Raw genomic sequence first — 9,508 nt, 5'->3', positions numbered from 1 at the left:
GTGAGCCCGCTGTTGGGTAGGAACCGCCTCTATATGTTGCCAACTTGTACTTCCCAAGCGCTTAGTACAGTGCTCTGCACACAGTAAGCGCTCAATACTGAATGAATGAATCTCCTCTGACAGGCTCTACTCTATCCTAATGCTACTAGACCTCTCAGAGTCCACCCCCTTTGTTTTGAAACTTTATCCATCCTTGACTTCACTGACACTGTCCTCTCTTTCTCCTGACCCTTTCTCAATCCCTTCTTTTTTTTAGTAGTAGCAGCAGTAGTAGTAGCAGTAGTAGCAGTAGTAGTAGTAGTAGCTCCCTTCTCAGGGTCGCACCTGGAGACTTTCTAGTACTCTACCAGTCTCGACTATGAGGGGGAGAGTCAAGCAGAGGCACAACCATTCCATTCCTAGCTTGGGCAGTGGCTAGCGAGTGGAAAGCAATCTGTTACAAGTCAAAAATCACCTGTGCTGGGCAGCAGTGATGTGGGAGAGAGTCCAGGGTGGAGACTAAAGTTGACTGCATGGAAGGAGGCAAAGGTAAACCACTTCTGGATTTTTACCAGAAGTGGGGTGTTCTAGGAGAGATGTGTCCACGGCATCACTATGGATCGGAGATGACTCGACGGCACAAGACAAGTAGTAGTAGCAGTAGTAACAGCAGCAGCAGCACTTAATGAGTGCCCCTTTGGTGCAGTGCACTGTACTAGATACTTGGGAAATATGAAATAACAAAGTGAAATGATCCATCCTCTGCCAATGAGGAGCAAAGGTAACTTCTAAAATTCAACTAAGCATCCACTTCCTCTAGGAAGTCTTTCCAGATTAACTTCTCCTTGTTTATTATTATTATTACTACTAATAATAATAATGGTATTTGTTAAGTGCTTACTATGTGCCAAGCACTGTTCTAAGTGCTGGGGTAGATACAAGATAATCAGTTGTCCCACATGGGGCTCACAGTCTTAATCCCCATTTTACAGATGAGGCTCAGAGAAGTTAAGTGTCTTGCCCAAGGTCACCCAGCAGACAAGGGGTGGAGGTGAGATTAGAACCCACGACCTCTGACTCCCAAGCCCGCATTCTTGCCACTAGGCTATGCTGTTTAAGAGAAGCAGTGTGGCTCAGTGGAAAGAGCACGGGCTTGGGAGTCAGAGGTTATGGGTTCTAATCCCAGCTCCACCATTTATCGGCTGTGTGACTTTGGGCAAGTCACTTACCTTCTCTGTGCCTCAGTTACCTCATCTGTAAAATGGGAATTAAGACTGTGAGCCCCACGTGGGACAACCTGATCACCTTGTATCCTCCCAGGGCTTAGAACAATGCTTTGCACATAGTAAGCACTTAAATACTATTATTATTATTTTTATGTCACTCCATCCCTCTGTTATCTCCACACTTGATCTATGTCCCTTAAGCACGCGATGTGTACATATCCTTACACCCTGCCATTTCCCCATCTGTATTTATTTCAATGTCTGTCTTCCTTCTAGACTGTAAGCTCCTTGAGGGCAGCAAAGGTGTCTACCAACTCTATTGTATTGTTCTCACCCAGGAACTTTGTACAGTGCTCTGTACACAGTAATCATTTAAAAAAACCACTGATGGATGGACTCATTGATTGGGTAAATTGATAAACTGTAAGTTTCTCTTGTCTCTGCCCTTTGTACCCGGACATGTTTTTGCTCCTGTCAGAGTTATATTTGTTTGTCTACCTCTGTTTCTGTGCCTGACCCATCTCCCCTACTAAGATGTCAGGACTTCTTCTACAGGAGGGGGTCTTCACCTATCCCGTCCCTCTCCCCAGCACCTAGTGTAGAAAGCACAAGGCTCTGCCCACAGTGGGTGTTCAGGACAGGGTGTTTGCGGACCCCATGAGAATGGACCACAAAAATAAAAATAATAATTATTAAGAATAGGGTTTGACAAGATCTAAGCAGATCAAACACAGTCCCTGCCTACATGAGGCTTACGGTCTAAGGGAGAGGGAGAACGGAAATTTCATCCTCAGTGCAAATAAGAAAACTGAAAAATAGAGCTAAGTGACTTGCATATGGTCACCCAGGAGGCTAGAGAGAAGCCGCATGGTAGTGGACAGAGTATAGGCCCAAGAGTCAGAAGGACCTAGGTTCTAAACCTGGCTGCGCCACTTTTCTTCCGTGTGACCTTGAGCAAGTCACTTCACTTCTCTATGCCTCAGTTAGATCATCTGTAAAATGGGAATTAAGATTATTAATAATAATAATAATAATAGCATTTGTTAAGCGCTTACTATGTGCAAAGCACTATTCTAAGCACTGGAGGGATACAAGGTAATCAAGTTGTCCCATGTGGGGCTCACAGTCTTAATCCCATATTAAGCTCTGGGGTAAATATGAGATAATCAGTTTCCACATAGGACTCACAGTCTAAGACGACATATATTTTGTCGTGTGGGGAGGGTGGGAGCGGGAAGGGGAGGCTGGGGAGTTGGGAAGGTTGGCTCTGAACTGATCAGACCTGAACTGAACTGATGAGAAGCAGCGTGGCTCAATGGAAAGAGCCCAGGCCTTGGAGTCAAAGGTCAGGGGTTCGAATCCCGGCTCCGCCAACCGTCAGCCGTGTGACTTTGGGCAGAGAAGTGAAGTGACTTGCCCAAGGTCACACAGCAGACACGTGGCGGAGACGGGACTCGAACCCATGACCTCTGACTAATAATAATAATAATCAGCGCTTAGAACAGTGCTTTGCACATAGTAAGTGCTTAATAAATGCCATTAAAAAAAATAAAAATAATAATAATAATGGCTTTTTTATTAAGACTCTGAGCCCCAAGAGAAGCAGCGTGGCTCAGTGTAAAGAGCATGGGCTTGGGAGTCAGAGGTCATGGGTTCAAATCCCACCTCCCCCACATGTCTGCTGTGTGACCTTGGGCAAGCCACTTAACTTCTCTGCACCTCAGTTCTCTCATCTGTAAAATAGGGATTAAGACTGTGAGCCCCACGTGGGACGACCTGATCACCTTGTATTCCCCCCCAGCGCTTAGAACAGTGCTTCGCACATAGTAACTGCTTAACAAATACCAACATTACTGTTATTATTATGTGGGACAGGGACTTTGTCCAACCAGATTAGCTTGTATTTACCGCAGCACTTAAGTGTTTAACAAATACCATTTAAAAAAAGTGGCAGAGGTGGGATGAGAACCCAGATCCCTTGATTCCCAGATCCATGCTCTTCCCACTAGACTATACCACTTCTCATGTTCCCCCCGACACATTAGGTGTTCAGAGATGTGGCCATGAAGCGTGGGGCAGTGGCCGGTCTCTGAGGAGAAGGGAAGCTCACTGGGATTGGTCATTGGCCGCGTGTTTGGCCATAGCAGCCTGCTGTCTTCAGTGGGATTGGAGGATAAATCAAAGCATCACCAGAATAACTCTTCAAGACACCCAACTGGAGCCTGACTCAGAAGCCCTGCCCCCACATATACCTTTGTGGGGACCCTGTCCCCACCACCGCCTGTCAAGAAAATGAAGCCACAATCCCCTGAATCACTCTCTCTCAGCCAGTTCTCTCACTCGCTGATTTCTGTGGGCTCACCCAGGCTGCAGTTGAACACATCTGCTTCCAATCAGCTCCTCCTGGGCTTCTTCTCCGTCTTTCTGGAATTCCCCCTCTCCTGCCTGGGCCTCCAGAGAGCTGATCCCGCCTTTGCCATAAAGGACAAGGAGGAGGAAGGAGCTTATGGAAACTGTGTGAGGGGGTGTTGTTAACAGGCCCTGCCAGGGTTAGGACCTCCCATGGCCATGGCCGTCAGCTGGTGGCTTCTGGGAGTGACCACTCCAGGCTCCGGGGGAAGCTAGTCTTCCAGCTTTCTCGACCCCCACACTGCCAAAGTTTAACTCCTTCCCCACCAGCAGGGAGAGAGACAATGTTATTGGTAGCACCCCTCCAACATCACCTTCATCCTCTTTCGTTAGGTCTTCTGGGGCCAGTGATTCTGGTGATCGATCCTCAGTCTGAGACTTGAAGCTCTGAATCCCCAGACAGAATCTGTGCCATCATCCTCCCCACCCTCATCTCTGGTGTCTCTCATTACCGCTTGGGGCTGAAGAAGCAGATGAGGCATCCTGTCTATACCGAGGCATTGAGCCCCGCTCCCACATCCAGTGCCCTCCTTAGCCCTGACTCCCACCTTAACCTGCCTGTGCTCCAGCCCCACATATCCTGCCCGACAATGCCGTGCTGCCACTCGGATCCCTGGGTATCTGACCTCTCAGATGCTTCTGGACAGTAGCTTCTCCAAAGTCACACCTTTGCCCCCAATATCCTGCCTGCCCATTCTCTAACCCCCACACCCTAGGCCCCATTATCCTGACCCCTAGTACACTGGACCCCCAATCCCTGATCCCCCAGGACCCTTATCCTCAGTTTCCTGGCCCCCAGTACCCTCACCCCCATTCATTTAATCATATTATTGAGCTATTACTGGGTGCGGAGCACTATACTTGGGAGAGCACAAGATATCAATAAGCAGACACATTCCCATCCCACAACAAGCTTACAGTCTAGGCCCCAGTATTGTGATCTGCTCACAGTAATTGCTGAAACCAAAGACACTGATAGCTTGATTGACAGGTGTGTGTCTGGGCTACCTCAACCCCAGAGGAAGCCAAATTTGATATACTGGCCTCAGTCCTTGATCCTCGGTACCCTGGCTCTCAGTATCCTGACCCCAGTATCCTGTCTTCCAGTACCCTAACCCCCAGTATACTGTCTCCCAGGACCCTGACCCCTAGTATACTGACCCCCTGTACCCTGACCCCCTGAGAAGCAGCATGCTTCTTCTATGGGTAGATCATGGGTCTGGGAATCAGAAGGTAATGGGTTCTAATCCCAGTCCCTCCATTTGTCTGCTATGTGACCTTGGAAAAGTCACTTATCTTCTCTGCACCTCAGTTCCCTCATCTGTAAAATGGGGATTAAGGCCGTGAGCCCTATGTGAGACAGGGACTGTGTCCAACCCGATGATCTTGTATCTACCCCAGAACTTAGAACAGTGCCTGGCACATAGTAAGCACTTATGAGAAGCAGCGTGGCTCAGTGGAAAGAGCTTGGGCTTTGGAGTCAGAGGTCATGGGTTCAATCCCCAGCTCCACCAACTGTCAGCTGTGTGACTTTGGGCAAGTCATTTCACTTCTCTGGGCCTCAGTTACCTGAACTGTAAAATGGGGATGAAGACTGTGAGCCCCCCGTGGGACAACCTGATCACCTTGTAACCACCCCAGCGCTTAGAACAGTGCTTTGCACATAGTAAGTGCTTAATAAATGCCATCATTATTATTATTAACAAATACCATAATTATTCTTATTATCATTATTACCCAGACCCCCAGTCCTTGACCCCTAGTATCCTGACCCTCGGTCCCTGACCCCCAATATCCTGGCCCCCCGTACCTCAACCCTCAGTATACTAACCTCAGTCTTTGATCCCCAGTACCCTGGCTCTCAGTACCCTCACCCCTAGTACACTGACCCCCGGAACCCTGACCCCCAGTCCCTGACCCCTAGTATACTGGTCCCCAGCCCCTGACCCCCAGTACCCTGACTCTCAGGATCCTGACCCTAGTTCCCTGGCCCTCAGTACCCTGACCCCTGTACCCTGGCCCCAAGTACCCTGATACCTAGTATACTGACTCAATACCCTGATCCCCAGTAACCCAGCAATAATTTTGTGCTGAGCATTGCACTAGGCCCTTGAGACAAAGCAATTTAGTAGAGTTGGTAGACATAGTCCCTGCCCACAAGGAATTTACACTCTAGCAGGGGAGGCAGACATTAAAATAAATTCCGGATGGGGAATGAGATAATATTAGGACATCTACTTAAGTGCTGTAAGTGAGACTGGGGGTGGGATAAATATCAAGCTCTTAAAGAGTACAGATCAAAGTGCATAGATGACACAGAAGGGATAGTGGAAGGGGAGAAATGGGGCCCTAGTCAGGGAAGTCTTCTTGGAGGAGGTGTAATTGCAATAGGGTCTTGAAGATAAGGAGAGGGTTGGTATGTCATATATGAAGGTGGAGGGAGTTCCAGACCAGTGGGAAATGTGGGCAAGGGGTCAGTGGGGAGATCCAGGTATGTCAATCAATTGTATTTATTGAGCACTTACTATGTGCAGGGCATTGTACTAAGTACTTGACAGAGGAAATGAGGGCTTAGTCAAGGAAGAGTAAGTTGGCAGTAGAGAAGCAAAGTGTACAGGTTGGGGCATACATAGTAAGGTAGCAGGGGGAGAATTGAAATGGTGATTAAGACTGTGAGCCTCACGTGGGGCAACCTGATCACCTTGTATCCCCCCCAGTGCTTAGAACAGTGCTTTGCACATAGTAAGTGCTTAACAAATGCCATTATTATTATTATTATCATTAAAACCTATGATGAGGAATTTCTGTTTGATGTGGAGGTAAATGGGCAGTCATTGGAGGTTTTTGAGGAGTGGGGAGAGAACAAAATTTTTTTAGGTAAATGATCTGGGCAGCAGAATAAGGTATGGACTGTAGATGGGAGAGAGAGGATGCTGGGAGGTCAGTGAGGAAGCTCGTGCTGTAGTCAAGGTGGGTTTTTAAAATGGTGCAGTCAAGGTAGAATATAGGAGCTTGGATCAGAGGGTTAGCAGTTTGGATGGAGAGGAAAGGGAGGATTTTAGCGATATTGTGAAGGTAGAACCAACTGAGTTTGGTGACAGCTTAAATATGCTGATTAAAAAAGAGAGATTTTGAGAATGATGCCAAGATTGTGGGTATGTGAGATAAGGAGGGTGGTCGTGTTGAAAAATCAGGGCGATCTCAGGTTAGTTGCTGGTGAAGATATAGATGGAGGCCTGTATACAAGAAACAGAGAAAACCAGAGTTCGGGGATCCCAGGTGAAGTGAAGGACCGGAGGCAGGCTAGGGACTGTCAGTTAGTCAACCATCAATCGATTGCATTTATTGAGGGATTGTTGTGTGCAGAGCACTGTACTAAAGCAATTGGAAGAGTACAGAACTGTACTTCCCAAGTGCTCAGTACAGAGCTCTGCACACAGTAAGCGCTCAAAAAATACGATTGAATGAATGAATGAACAGAGTGGTAGACATGTTCCCTGCCCAACAGGAGCTTACAGTCTAGAGGGGGAGACAAGACAATAAAATAAATTACAGATATGTACATAAATGTTATGGGGCTAAGGGTGAGTTGAATAAAGACTACAAATCCAAGTGCTAGAGTGATGCAGAAGGGAAAGGGACTTAGGGAAATGAGGGCTTATTTGGGAAAGGGAAAGAAGATGTGATTTTAATCAGTTTGTGTCTAATTCAGGATTTGGATTTGAAACATTGTTGCCCAATTACTAATGCTACTGATGACCCGAATACTTCATGCTCCTCCTCCCCTCCCCATCACCCCTACTCCCTCCCTCTGCTCTACCCCCTTCCCTGCCCCTCAGCACTTGTGTGTATTTGTACATATTTATTACTCTATTTTATTAATGATGTGTACATATCTATAATTCTATTTATCTATTTTGATGCTATTGATGCCTATCTACTTGTATTGTTTTGTTGTCTGCCTCCCCTCTTCTAGACTGTGAGCCCGTTGTTGGGTAGGGACTGTCTCTATCTGTTGCCTAGTTGTACTTTCTAAGCTCTTAGTACAGTGCTCTCCACCCAGTCAGCGCTCAATAAATAGGACTGAATGAATGAATGAATGAATGAATGTTCTGCACACAGTAAGCGCTCAATAAATACGATTGAATAAATGAATGCTAGAGGGATTAAGATTCTGTATTAATTACTTTTATCCTGAATATTCTACTATAATGCTATGTATTTTGGCTAGAACACAACAGAAGAATTTGGGAACATTATTCAGACAATGAACAACTCTAGTATGTTTCCTGTGGACTCCTTGCTCCCACCCTCCCTCTTGCCTGGAACTCCCTCCCACTTCACACTTGATAGTCCACTATTCTCCCCATTTTCAAGTTCCTTCTGGATAATATCTCTTCCGGAAAGCCTTCTGTGATCCATGTCTCATCTGCCCACCCTATTTCACCCATGCACTCGTGTCCATACTCCCTAAGTACCTAAGGTACTCAATCTATCTCCCGTCCCCACAGCACTTATGAATAAATCTTTATACTCAACTTCTTCCCCTATCCATCATAATAATAGTTATAATAATTATGGTATTTGTTAAGTGCTTATTATGTGCCAGACACTGTACAGAGTGCTAAGCACTGTACCCATAATTTATTTTATGGTCTTGTCTCCCCTACAGGATGGTAAATTCCTCAAGGGCAGAGATCACAATCCCCCAAGTGTCCTTCAACATGGGCTGGTTAAATGGGCAGGTCAATGCCTGTCTCCCCAGTTAAACTGTAGCTCCTTGAGAGCAAGGAAAGTGTCTATCAACTCTGTTTCATTTTACTCTCCCAAACGCTTAGTTCAGTGCTCTGCACACACTAAGCATTCAGTAAATACCATTGGCTGATTGATGGATTGGGCTGATCAGCTGTGAAGTCCAGGGGAGTCTGGCCCAGGGCTGGTAAGACAGCCCTGAGGAGTTGGGGCTCCACTGTCCCACCTACCCCTGGTCCTTTAGACTATAAGCTCACTGTGGACAGGGAACATGTCTGCCAACTCTTTGGTATTGTACTTTCTTTCAAAAAAAAAGTTCTGTTCAGTGCTATGTGCCAGGCTTTGTACTATGTGCTGGGGTAGATACAAGCTAATCAGGTTGGAAACAGTCCATGTCTCACATGGGGCTCACAGTCTTAATCCCCATTTTATAGATGAGGTAACTGTGGCCCAGAGAAGTTAGGTGACTTGCCCAAGATCACATAGTTGACAAGTGGTGGAACCAAGAAATCCTACTGACTCCCAGGCATGTGCTATATCCAATAAGAAGAAGAAGAAGAAGAAGAAGAAGAAGAAGAAGAAGAAGAAGAAGAAGAAGAAGAAGAATAGTATTTGTTAAGCACTTACTATGTGCCAGGCACTTACTAAGCACTGGAATAGATACGAGCAAATCTGGTTTATAACAATAATAATAATAATGATTGCATTTATTAAGGGCTTGCTATGTGCAAATCACTGTTCTAAGCACTGGGGAGGTTACAAGGTGATCAGGTGGTCCCACGGGGGGCTCACAGTCTTAATCCCCATTTTACAGATGAGGTAACTGAGGCATAGAGAAGTAAAGTGACTTGCCTAAAGTCACACAGCCGACAACTGGTGGAGCCGGAATTAGAACTCATGACCTCTGACTCCAAAGCCTGTGCTCTTCCCACTGAGCCACGCTGCTTCTTGACACAGTCCCTGTCCCAAGTGGGGCTCACAGTGTCAATCCTCATTTTGCAGATGAGGTAACTGAGGCAAGGAGAAGTGAAGTGATTTGCCTAAAGTCACACAGCAGACAAGTGACGGAGTCGGGATTAGAACCCATGACCTTCTGACTCCCAGCCCCATGATCTATCCACTATGCCATGCTGTTTCCCAAG

General features: G+C 46.5%; 1 non-coding gene across 1 annotated transcript; it reads left to right on the top strand.

Annotated features, from left to right (window-relative positions):
• The first annotated feature begins 306 nt into the window (after positions 1-306).
• LOC119931104 lies at positions 307-444 on the top strand. The gene has a single exon (XR_005451966.1). It is a non-coding gene; the product is annotated as a small nucleolar RNA SNORA7 (small nucleolar RNA).
• The last annotated feature ends 9,064 nt before the right edge of the window (positions 445-9,508 follow it).

The sequence above is a fragment of the Tachyglossus aculeatus genome, chromosome 7 (genome assembly GCF_015852505.1).
Source record: "Tachyglossus aculeatus isolate mTacAcu1 chromosome 7, mTacAcu1.pri, whole genome shotgun sequence".
In the NCBI taxonomy this organism is placed as follows: domain Eukaryota; kingdom Metazoa; phylum Chordata; class Mammalia; order Monotremata; family Tachyglossidae; genus Tachyglossus; species Tachyglossus aculeatus.
Note: the sequence above shows the minus strand (reverse complement) of the source record. Positions and strands in the feature narration are given on the sequence as shown.